Here is a 10686-nt window from a genome sequence, read left to right as displayed (position 1 = left end):
CCATGCATCACACACAGGGATGAGCACACACTACAGGTGCACACTCCCACGCCCACTGACACGCACGCATAAACACGTACACACAATTTACGCGCACACATACGCACGCACGCAAACATTCATCTACTTGGGCTACCGCGAACAGCCTCATTCCGTGGCTGCCTGCCCGAGTGACGCGAACCAACGCTTCCTGCCGGTTAGGCTTTCCTGCTGAGTGAAGCGAGCGACGCAACACGCGCTGCTATGTTAAGCACACCGAGGTTGAGCGCGTCCTGCACACAGCGAGCAACACGGGCGAAAAACAAGCACAGAAAATCGAGCATGGCAGCCGACGAGCCATTGTGTCAACACGGGGAGGGCTTGCAACGCTCACTGCCGGCCTTTATTTCCTCTCGTGACTCTTCTTTGCCGTCTTTGTTCATTTTTTCCCGCGGCCTCAATTTTTCACGTACTCATGAGCACGCGTAGACATTTTTCTATAGCTCGAGAGGGCAATGCGCCGGTCCGGCGGATTCCGTGCCTCCCAGGCCTGTCTGTTGTGCTCTGGCGACACACGAGCTGAACACGGCAAGCGGCCAATTAGTTAATTGGCTGGTTGGCGCAACGCTGGCCCCAAGCTATTCAGTCGTGACGCTTTTCTTCCCATTCCTTTTATTTTTTTTCTTGCTCTTCTTTGCACTGGCCAACACAGCATGCCACGAATGGAAGATTACACATGCCGGCAGGTTGGTGTGCGGTTTGCAGGTATTGCGGTTTGCTGAATTTCCACTTGATCAGCGTGTTGTGAGAGGTTGAATGCGTCCTTACTCGCGACGCATTAGGCTCAACAAGCATTTTGGTTGCAGCCCACGAATCGTATATGTTTCTGCTCTTACTGAGTGATGAGAAAACAGTGTTGGTTTATGCAATGCTACAGCAATGCGAAAATATGAAGATCAACCCTTGTGGAATAGTTGCTTTGTCCTCTCCTAAACGATTCTTACTCCACACCGCAACCTACGCAACTGTCCTGTGTAGTGGCGACTTGAATACCCTCGTGACGACCCACATGAGGCGAAATATATATATATATATATATATATATATATATATATATATATATATATATATATATATCGTACACTATTGCGCAGATGCCTCATATTAAGAGTAATTTGCAAGAAAGCCGGGCCCGTAAACCATATATGCCTAGTATCCTACATGAGCAAACAAGGGAAAGGAAATGCGGGGTTTTTTATGACATACTTATGAGGAAGCCAACAGCCACCGAAACCAAAGTAATTCTAGAGGCCCGTGTGCTGTGCGATGTCAGTGCACGTCAAAGAACCCCAGGTGGTCGAAATTTCCGGAGCCCTTCACTACGGCGTCTCTCATAGCCTCAGTCGCTTTGGGACGTTAAACCCCCTAAACCAAATCAAACCAAACCGAAACCAAAGTTCATTTTAGAATGTTTCTAATTCTTTTATTTTTGCTTTGCTGATCAAAGCGAGATTAATAGTGTAATTATTTTGTGGCTTAAAGATAACTCATTACAAAGGAGAGCTGAAATAACCACTAGTCGCCGGTGAGATCCGAACCCATGACCACCGAATTTCGCGCCCGGTGGTCTACCAACTGAGCTACGGCGACGGATGTTCTTCTGCTTTTGTGGGTATTTACATGTATTGTAAGCGAACCTTGAGAGTGTTCACCAGCGCCACCCTCGACCACAGTGGCGGACACTGTACGTACAGCAAGTGTCACGTATGATCGTGGTTGAACGGTGAGGGCGGTAGTTGTGCGAGAGCCCTCTTACGCTGCCTATGACATCCAAGACCTTAAGATTGCAGAGCCAAACCCCTCGTTAAGCTGCTGAGCCGACAAGGGAAGGGAAATGAGGGGCTCGTTACGTGTGAAGGAAGCCAACAGCCGTGGAAACTAAGGAGCATAGTAGAATGTTTCTTTCTGTGGTCTTGATCAGAGGGATATTTATAGTGTAATTATTTTATCGCTTAAAAGACAAGTGGCTCAGTGTCCCACACGTAGGACACCGCTTTTTTTAGCGGTAACTCTAACGTTTATTGAGCAAAAGATTGCAGCTGCTAGCGTACGTTCAAGTTCTCTAAACTTTTCCTGTGCAAGGGTTCCGCTTTGTGCATTGTGTACGTTCAGAAACAGCCGCCAGTCTTCTCTGGGATACAGTTGGCAGATTCGACCCCGTCGACTACAATTTGAAGCGAAAAGCTTCACTACGAGGGTCGGAGCCGAGCTCCGCGTGAGCCGGTGCACAGATTTACCAGTTCTGCGCATGCGCGAAACAGAGTGACGTCACACGCGGTGCAGGTGGCCGGAGCCATCGCCGCTGACTCCGTCGCCTGACTTTTCGCTGCATCCGCGCGCTACTGCGCATGTGCACCGCCACTACCGCTGCGTGCGCTACTCCTCCTCGCCATCGTTTGACCTTTCGATGCAGCCGCGCGCTACTGGGCTACAAATGTGCTTGTCAGAGAATAGGCGCTCGCACTAGCCATGGAAGGAGAAGCACCCAGACGTGGCTGCAGAAAATCTACCGATGCAGAAGAGCTAGCTTGGGATTTGGCTGAAAAGCAGCGAAGAAATGAAAAGCGCAATGCTAAACGTATGGCCGAAACGCCAGAAAACAGCAAACCAAGCGTAACTGAACCTCTTCGCTTGTATCTCCAGGCTTAACCACAGCTGAGCCACTGCCAATTTTTTATTCCGCAAGAAAATCGAGGACGTTTTGCGCGTTGTCATGTGAAAACCACTATCCGTGATGAGAAATGTCACATTGGAGTAGGATGGCTCAAAAGTCGGTATTAAGAAAAATATTTCCATCAATTAAAGGTTTACTCTGAATTATTTAGTGACAAACATTTAATGTAAAAAATTTAATTATTTAAGTTCATGTTGTTTCTGAACATCTGGGCCAATTTTCCTTTAATTTGCAGTTCACTACGGGAGCACAAACAAGACTATTAGCTTAGTTGCGGCGAGCCATCGTCAGGGGTGAAAACCACGAGAAAGCGGAAAAGAAAACAAAAAGAAACATTTTCGAAATTGTTCGTTGCGATATAGCATGCTGCTAAAATATTTCGTGCTTAAACTCGAATATCTATGAGGCCCTGCAACGCCCCGTGTGCTTTTATATGCTCGACACTCAATTCTGTTTTGTGCAGCGCTCTGAACGCTTTTGCAGCACTCAGTACTTCGGCACTCAGCGGGCACCTGACAATTTACAACGAGGTAACTAGTCAGCTGACTTACACTACATAGATGGCTGCCTGCTCCTATGTATGTACAATGTTCGAACACACTGTGGAAAGTCTACAGTTTCCTCCATACACGCGCGGCTGACAATAACTGACAAAATTTCAATAACATTACTAATTTTCCGACATCTTTCCATAAACATACTGCGCGATATCGACCCCAGGTCAAGGCAAGGTCTCATCCAGCCCAAAGACCGGATAAGTGGAGGCAATTTGGTCCCGTTCCACGACACCAGCTCACTCCCACTTACACAGGCACAAATTCCTCCACGCTCAATTTAAATCAGCTTGACGCGAAGCGAGACAGTCGATTCAAACGCTCCCGCGGTGTTCGCGGTCAATCTATCATTGACAACGTGTCGCACAAGTGCGCCAGCGGAGGAGCTGTGTTTAGCGCCGACGTCTAGCTTCCGCCTCCCACTGTGACAGCTCTTTAACTAAGTCCGGCAGCAGCCCCGGTTTAAAGGCGGCCGACGGATACGAGAGGGAAGAGGGGACCCCGCTTCCACTGACGCCCGCGCAAAATGTCTCGACTCCTCAATTCATTTTGTCGGGCGGACCGCGCCCGCTTGGCTTCGCCCCGCTCGCCAATGCGCCTGGGGTGCGTGCAGGGCCGGAGCTGAGCCGCTTTATCACCGCGCGAGAACCGTTTAGGAAAAGCATTTGTCATGCCGGAGAAACGCTCTTGAATTTAACGCCGCTTACAGGGCTCGCTCTCCTCCGCTTCTCTCTTTCTCTCCACACTCGCCCACTTTTCCCCACGCGCGCTGAACAACTCCCGGCTCGAAGTCTGCTCGGCGAGATACGTCTGGCCGTCTTGGAAGGGGATTGATTTTAACGTGGTGCACAGGCACTTGGACTATGGCCGCCGCTGTCGAATACTGTGACTGAGTGGGAGCTGTTGAGCTAGGCCGGTCACTAGTTGTCTCTACGCGCCTCCAAGAGAACTCCACGAAAAGCATGTGAACAAAATTCTGCATATTTGAAGGTCGAAACAATATCACAGCTTTTCTAAACGAGCTTTTTGGGGGACCTTAGGAAATCTTTTAAGCGAGTGAGGGGGAGTACCTGTCATCATCATCATCAGCTTTACTACGCCCACTGCAGGGCAAAGGCCTCTCCCATGTCTCTCAGATTAACCCTGCCCTTTGCCAATTGCGGTCACCGTATCCCCGTAGTCTTCTTAATCTCATCCGCCCGCCTAACTTTCTGCCGCGCACTGCTACGCTTCCCTTATATTGGAATACACTCCGTTACCCATAAGGACCAGCGGTTATCTTGCCTTCGCATTACATGCCCTGCGAAAGCCCATTTGGTCCTCTTAATTTCGACGTCAAAATTAAACCGCTTTTGTTTCCTCACCCACTCTGCCCGCTGTGAGTAAAGCACTGTAAATGCGTGACCTCCTCAATACTTCTTTTTTTTTTTTTAATTCCACTCAAAAGAATACGAACTAAGTGTTCCGTCTTCAGATTAATTGCTCCTGCGCATATCCTCGGCCGTAATAGTTGCAGTGCTCTTCAAGATTTTTCATCTCTGTTAGCATAAATCAAGATTGGGAAATGAACTCGGAATACAATACAATGCAGTGCAATACAAGACAAAAAGCACTGCAATACAATAGAATACAATACAATACAACACAAGCTGCTCGTACGTCGTCAAGACTAGGTGTAAGCATAGAATTATTGCAGGAAGCCATAGCGCATTCCAGGATGGTTACCAGATTGTGGTAGCGGTAAACCGGTAGAGAGCCGTGCCTTTGCCCGGTTTTGTTCTTCGAGAGAGGAAGTGCGTATTACGTCCCTGGTTGCTTTTTTGGCTCGAGGAGTTTCCACGATCAGCCACTTTTCCTATGCTGGACGACGCGCTTGGACTCCTTCACTACTTTTTGTGCCAAACGCGCCGAAGCGTTGAGCCGCTCCTTTTTTGTGCTGGGCAGTGCTTTCAGCTACCCTAGCTGCTTTCGCGTTTTGACGGGCCTTAGAACTTGCCCACATTTGTCCTGCCTTCATCACGCGTGCGACCTCCTTCTCACCTCCCCGTGCGGCCACATAAAGCTGCCTGTGGGTACACAGGCAAGGATTTCAATCTGTTGACTCATCCAGCTTCATAGCACAGCTATGACAGCAGCGCTTCCGGAGCCGAACATTTGACAGACCGGAAACAAGGACGAGGAAAACGCGATGTGTTGCTAACAAAACTATGAAGTTCTCTCGTCGGGGTCAAATCATAGTTCTAAGTTCTAACTCGATTTCAGTAGTGAGCTGTTATTGCAGACTATCGAGGTCATGCTGCTGTTAAAGTAAAATAGCTCATACAAAATAGTAATATAGACAGGACAGTAGCGGTCATATATGTTATGGGCGCCAGAATAACAAGGACAGAGCACGTGCGATAGTGCCTGCAGTCGTTTGTGTGTGTGTATGCGCCCGTATATGTTTGTGCGCGCGTGTGCGTGCGTGTGCGTGCGTGTGTGTGCGTGCGTGTGTGTGTGTGTGTGTTTGCGTGTGTGTGTGTGTGAGAGAGAGAGAGAAAAGAGAGAGGAGAACAGGGGGAGTACTATGCTTCACGTGGGGTATGTGAAGTAGGGGCAAGAGGGACTCAGCAACCATCGAGAGCCTGTATTGTTTTTCATCCTGTATACTTAATATTTTGCTCCCATACCATGTATCATTTATACTGCCCCCAGCATTTTGTTTCGTCTTCTGATTCTGAACTAGCAGAGTGCTTAATATTTAAGCGCTGCTCGCCACCAAATATAAACAGTGTACCGTGAGTTTCTCCTTAGCATCAATAAAACAAGTCGCTGCGCTAGTTGGTCCATGTTCGTTTTGCAACGTGAACCAACATCCTACGGAGCATATTGCTCGTTTCAAGATTTCCTTTATTTTTATTTTTTTGTGTGCTTGCACAGAGGTAGCAGCAGAAGGATCTCAACCAGCACAGGTAATGGACCCAAAATTGCAAATGATTGGTTTCACTCTGGCCCTTTGTAGCACCGGCCTCTGCCAACACATTACCAATATTGGGTCGATTAACTGTGCTGCTTGCGTATGGCAATGGCTGCTTAAGCGCAATTAGAATTTCACGTGGGGCATGGGAAGTAGAGATTCGAGAGACTGAGCAACCCTCGGTAGTGGCCTTGCAGCAGGAGAGCCTAGTGGAAGGAAGCGGTAGCTGCCTGAAAGCTCCAAGTGAGGCCTTAAAGCAATTCAAATGACATGACATCAATAGAATCAGTGCACGGGTAAAATAACAAATGAAACTGACAGAAAGGCGCGTATTGTAGAATGAGGCCGAGCTATCCATTGCAGCCGGTTTATTACAGCTCACTCTAAGAAGCGGGCTTTCAAAAGAAAAAAAATTCAGGGGCCGATAAATTTTCATGAAAATGAAAGCAGGCTTTCTCGTATATGTGATGAGAAAGGGAAAATCGTTTAAGGCATTTGAATTCGGCTTTCATAGTCTTGGGAAGTAGACGACACTAGAAGAAGCACAAGGACTCTCATAAATTCTATCTTGCAAGGCCCAACTAAGCGAAGATCCTCGCTAGCGGGAACAAACGAAACGCTGTCGAGCTGCTTTCCTTCGGCATCGACCGGTCTGTCGCTTTAAATGAGGATCGCCCGGCTGCCTGTGCGTTGTAACGTCTGCGCGCTTATGGAAGCAGAAATAATCGAATAGCCTAAATACACTCGACATATATGTGCAACAACCTCCCCATAGTGCTCGCTTGTTGCCGGTAGCAACCAGTGGTGTTTCTGATCTGCATGGTTTCGATATGTGAACAACCGTCCTCATGTAAACGTTAGTAACTCGTAGTCGTTCAGAAAAACGATACATTTCTGAAACATTATTTTGTTCCTTTTAATCACATTCATCTGAGCAGTGCACCTCTTGGAACCCCGCATTTCTTTCAACGTCTATTTTTTTTTAATGGGTAGCTTCGAAAGGTGCCGACAGGAACCCGCACGGATTACTTGTTTGCCGTCCTGAATTCCTACAGCGCGTCGGACGTAATGCACAAAACGGAGACCAGCGGATATTATTACGTAACGGAATTCAAATGGTATCTTCAGATTAATCGAGACAAATATATTACGTAAGGGTATTCGGAAGGCTTTGCAACAGTCAAGCAAAGGCGACGCGCGGACACGCGATAGAAGACGCGGGCCGCGGCGATAAGCCGCCGAACCAGCGGGCGGGGGTCAATTAGACGGCTCAGTCAAGCAAAGCCCGCCCAAGCGCTTTCAGGTAGGATTAGTGGATTTGGGTGGCGTTAAGTGCCCGGCCCGGCAAAGGGCCCGATCTCTCTGCTGGTGTTGATACGGGACGCTGTGTGTGTCTGGAGTTTGAGACAGTAACCGGCAAGCAAAAACGAGAATGAAAAAAACAGGAAATCAAAAGAAAGAGAGGTTAGAAAGACAAAGCTTTCCTCGCTGTTCTGAGTGTATCTAGTCCCGCTTACAACGCTGCACGGCGTCAATTTGTCCGGTGGCTTTCGCGTGGCGTCCAACGCGCCCGGCTGAGGGTGCTATCGCAGCAATTGACGCCGCATTTGGCGACCAGTATGAGATTAGCTTTGAGCAGGGCTTCTTGAGTCTCCCGCCAAAAAGCTGGCCACATTGCTCCATTCTTCTTGAAAAAGCTGCTCCGCTATCTTGCACGCTCAGCTGTATTTGCTTTCGATACGGGTGGGTAAAAGGGAAACACGACCGGGGCGTTATTAAATCAGTTAGAGCTTTTCTGAGAAATAATATTGAGAAGTGTGATTAAATTTTATATTTTTTTCCCTATCAGGAGTTAGCTGTGCCTGAGAATTCTGCGAGCTCGCAAATGAAAGTGTGCAAGCCATTTCTTCATGAGTGGCAATTTATGCAAACTAACCAAACTTGACTATTTTTCAAAATGCCCAAGTCGCATATAAAGTAAACAAGCAAAAACTAAAGAATGTACAAAATATCTTGGAATATTTGCTGTTCATAATTAGAGAAGGGGTCTTTGAGGGTCTTTATTCGCTTTAATTTCACTCATTAAATTCAATAAAACATTACCATTAAGAAAACGAACGTTCCGAGACATTCTACTCCGCTAAGCCTTCTGTTACTCCTGCTGTGAAGCAATCGCTCTGATTCCTTTCTGCTGAGCTCAGCTTATCGTTCTCATTCTCGAAAACTAATCATATTCCTTCCACTGAAAGCGCGTATTAGTTTGGCAAGACACGTCAGCGCAGGAAAAAAAAAATTGAAGATTCAAAGATATCGGTACCGTCATTACGTTAAAGTTATATCAACTCTACAATTACTCTGTAACACTATTAAGTGGTGCTGGATAATATTCTGGAGTGCGTGCAATAGCAACGGTATGCAGAAAACGACCCGAAGCGCTGCGTCAGCGATTGTGAAGATATCCTTAGTTCGCATCGCCATTGCGGAGTGAGCGCTTGAAATTCAAATGTAAAAAGAGAAAATGACTTTGTACGTAGATTTTATCCGACGTTAAAAGCCTTAAATATTGAGGAGATATTTGGCGGGCCACCCTTCGAGGCTTCTCGTCAGTGCGCAGTTCTAGCTTTGGTGAGTCTCGCAGGGGGAAACAAAATGCGTTAACATTAAATGAATGGGCTCGCACTATGTCATGCCAGATAAATGTATTTGCGTACCCCGAAGGTCACAGACACATCATGTACCTGTGCCGGCACCTTCAGTTTTGTTGATTCTAACTGCCATCTTTATGAAGGTGTGCTTCCCAACAGATAATAAAGAAACCCTATAACCACTGCGTGAGCGTAGCTAAACAGCTGTTAGCCACTGAGGTGGCTCAGTTGTTATGGTGCTCGGCTGCTGACTGGAAAAACACGGGTTTGATCCCGGCCGCGGTGGTCGCGTTTCGATGGAGGCGAAATGCTAGAGGCCCGTGTACAGCACGATGTAAGTGTGCGTTAAAGAACCGCGCGTAGTCGAAATTATCCGCAAGCCCCTACTACCGAGTCATTGATAGGCTGAATTGCTTTGGGGCATTAAATCTCATAAAACCATAAAACCATGAGCTACTGCTGGAATATCAGCACTGCCAATCGCTATATAGGGGAGGAATCTGAACTGTGTAAGTCCCAGGGATCAACGTGAAGGTTCATAAATACAGCCGATAAAGAAGCTACTCCCGACCACAGCACATAAATATTGCTTACCTTCGTTTAATGGCTCACCTCTGCTTTAAGTTGAAATGGTTTCGTCAAGGTCAAAAACGCCCGACATTTTTCCGCAGCCGGCAGTGTACGTAGTGTTGACGCTGACTCCTGTATAATTAGGCTGTTATTAGAAAAAAACAAGGTTGTTGGCAGCACTCCAGACTTCCGCAACAAAAGAACTCGTCTTATTTAAGTAGTCTTAAAGGCAACAACTTTCCACTAACCACGAATACAACAGCTCCATGTTGTCAAGCCCCTACGCCGAATTAGAACGTTTCCTCATTTGAGGCGGAAATGGCGAGCAGACGAGCTAGTATAGCCGACGCTTACAGGCACAACCGGCACTCTTCGCCTTCTCTAAAATGTATACATCTCTCTAGAAGAAGATAAGCCAACGCTACGAATTACCGAAACGAAAGCGACAGAAATCGCGGAGTTGATGTCGCTCTTTATTTATCTTCGCTTCTCATTTCTGTCCTCCATCTTCGTTAGCCTTCGCCCTCCCCCCTCCCCAGCCTCCTTCTCAGTTCTAGGCGCCACGCAGAACGGTTCTCATCTGGCATTCAGGGCTCGACTTGATGGGCCGTCGGAGTGAGACCCTGCAGCAGGCAAGCAAGAGCTCCCTTCCTCTCACGGCGGTTTCCCAACACACGGCGACGGAGCTAACGAGCTGAAACTCCTCGCAAGGCGGCCACGGCTCCACCTCGTGCGGCTGCCTGGCGAAGGCGGAGAGGAAGAACACGAGAAAAGAGAGAACCCTAGAAGACGGTGGGTGCTGTCGGTGGGGCGGCCCGAGCAGAACAGCAGTGGGAAGTCGGAGCCAGCAGCTCCGAGCACTTTACCTGGCATGCACGAATGATTCGAGCCCTTCTCTTAATTTTTTTTTTGCTCCTAATTACCTGGTCCGCTTCATCGTCGTTGTCGCCGACGTTACCTTCGTCGTCGTCGCAACTACCTGGGCATTGCTAACTCGGATGTAGTAAGTCACCCTGCCGACAAAGGAAATAAGGAAAGAAGGAAAAAAACTAGCAAAAAAAGTCTGATTCGTACAGAGGGACTGTGGTGATCAACGAAATACTAATAAAAAGAGCAGAGTTCGCGAGCAGAACGAGAACAACCATGCGAGTAGAAATAAGAGAGATCTCTGAAGCCCGACGCGTATGCAACTCTGTCTCAAGGTGGGTGCGCACACGCGGAATGAGCTCCGTTATGCTCGCTTTGTGA

This window comes from Amblyomma mixtum, chromosome 5 (assembly GCF_055824585.1).
Source record: "Amblyomma mixtum isolate Tamu chromosome 5, ASM5582458v1, whole genome shotgun sequence".
NCBI classification, from domain to species: domain Eukaryota; kingdom Metazoa; phylum Arthropoda; class Arachnida; order Ixodida; family Ixodidae; genus Amblyomma; species Amblyomma mixtum.
The sequence above is the reverse complement of the archived record's forward strand: the minus strand, read 5'-3'. Positions refer to the sequence as shown.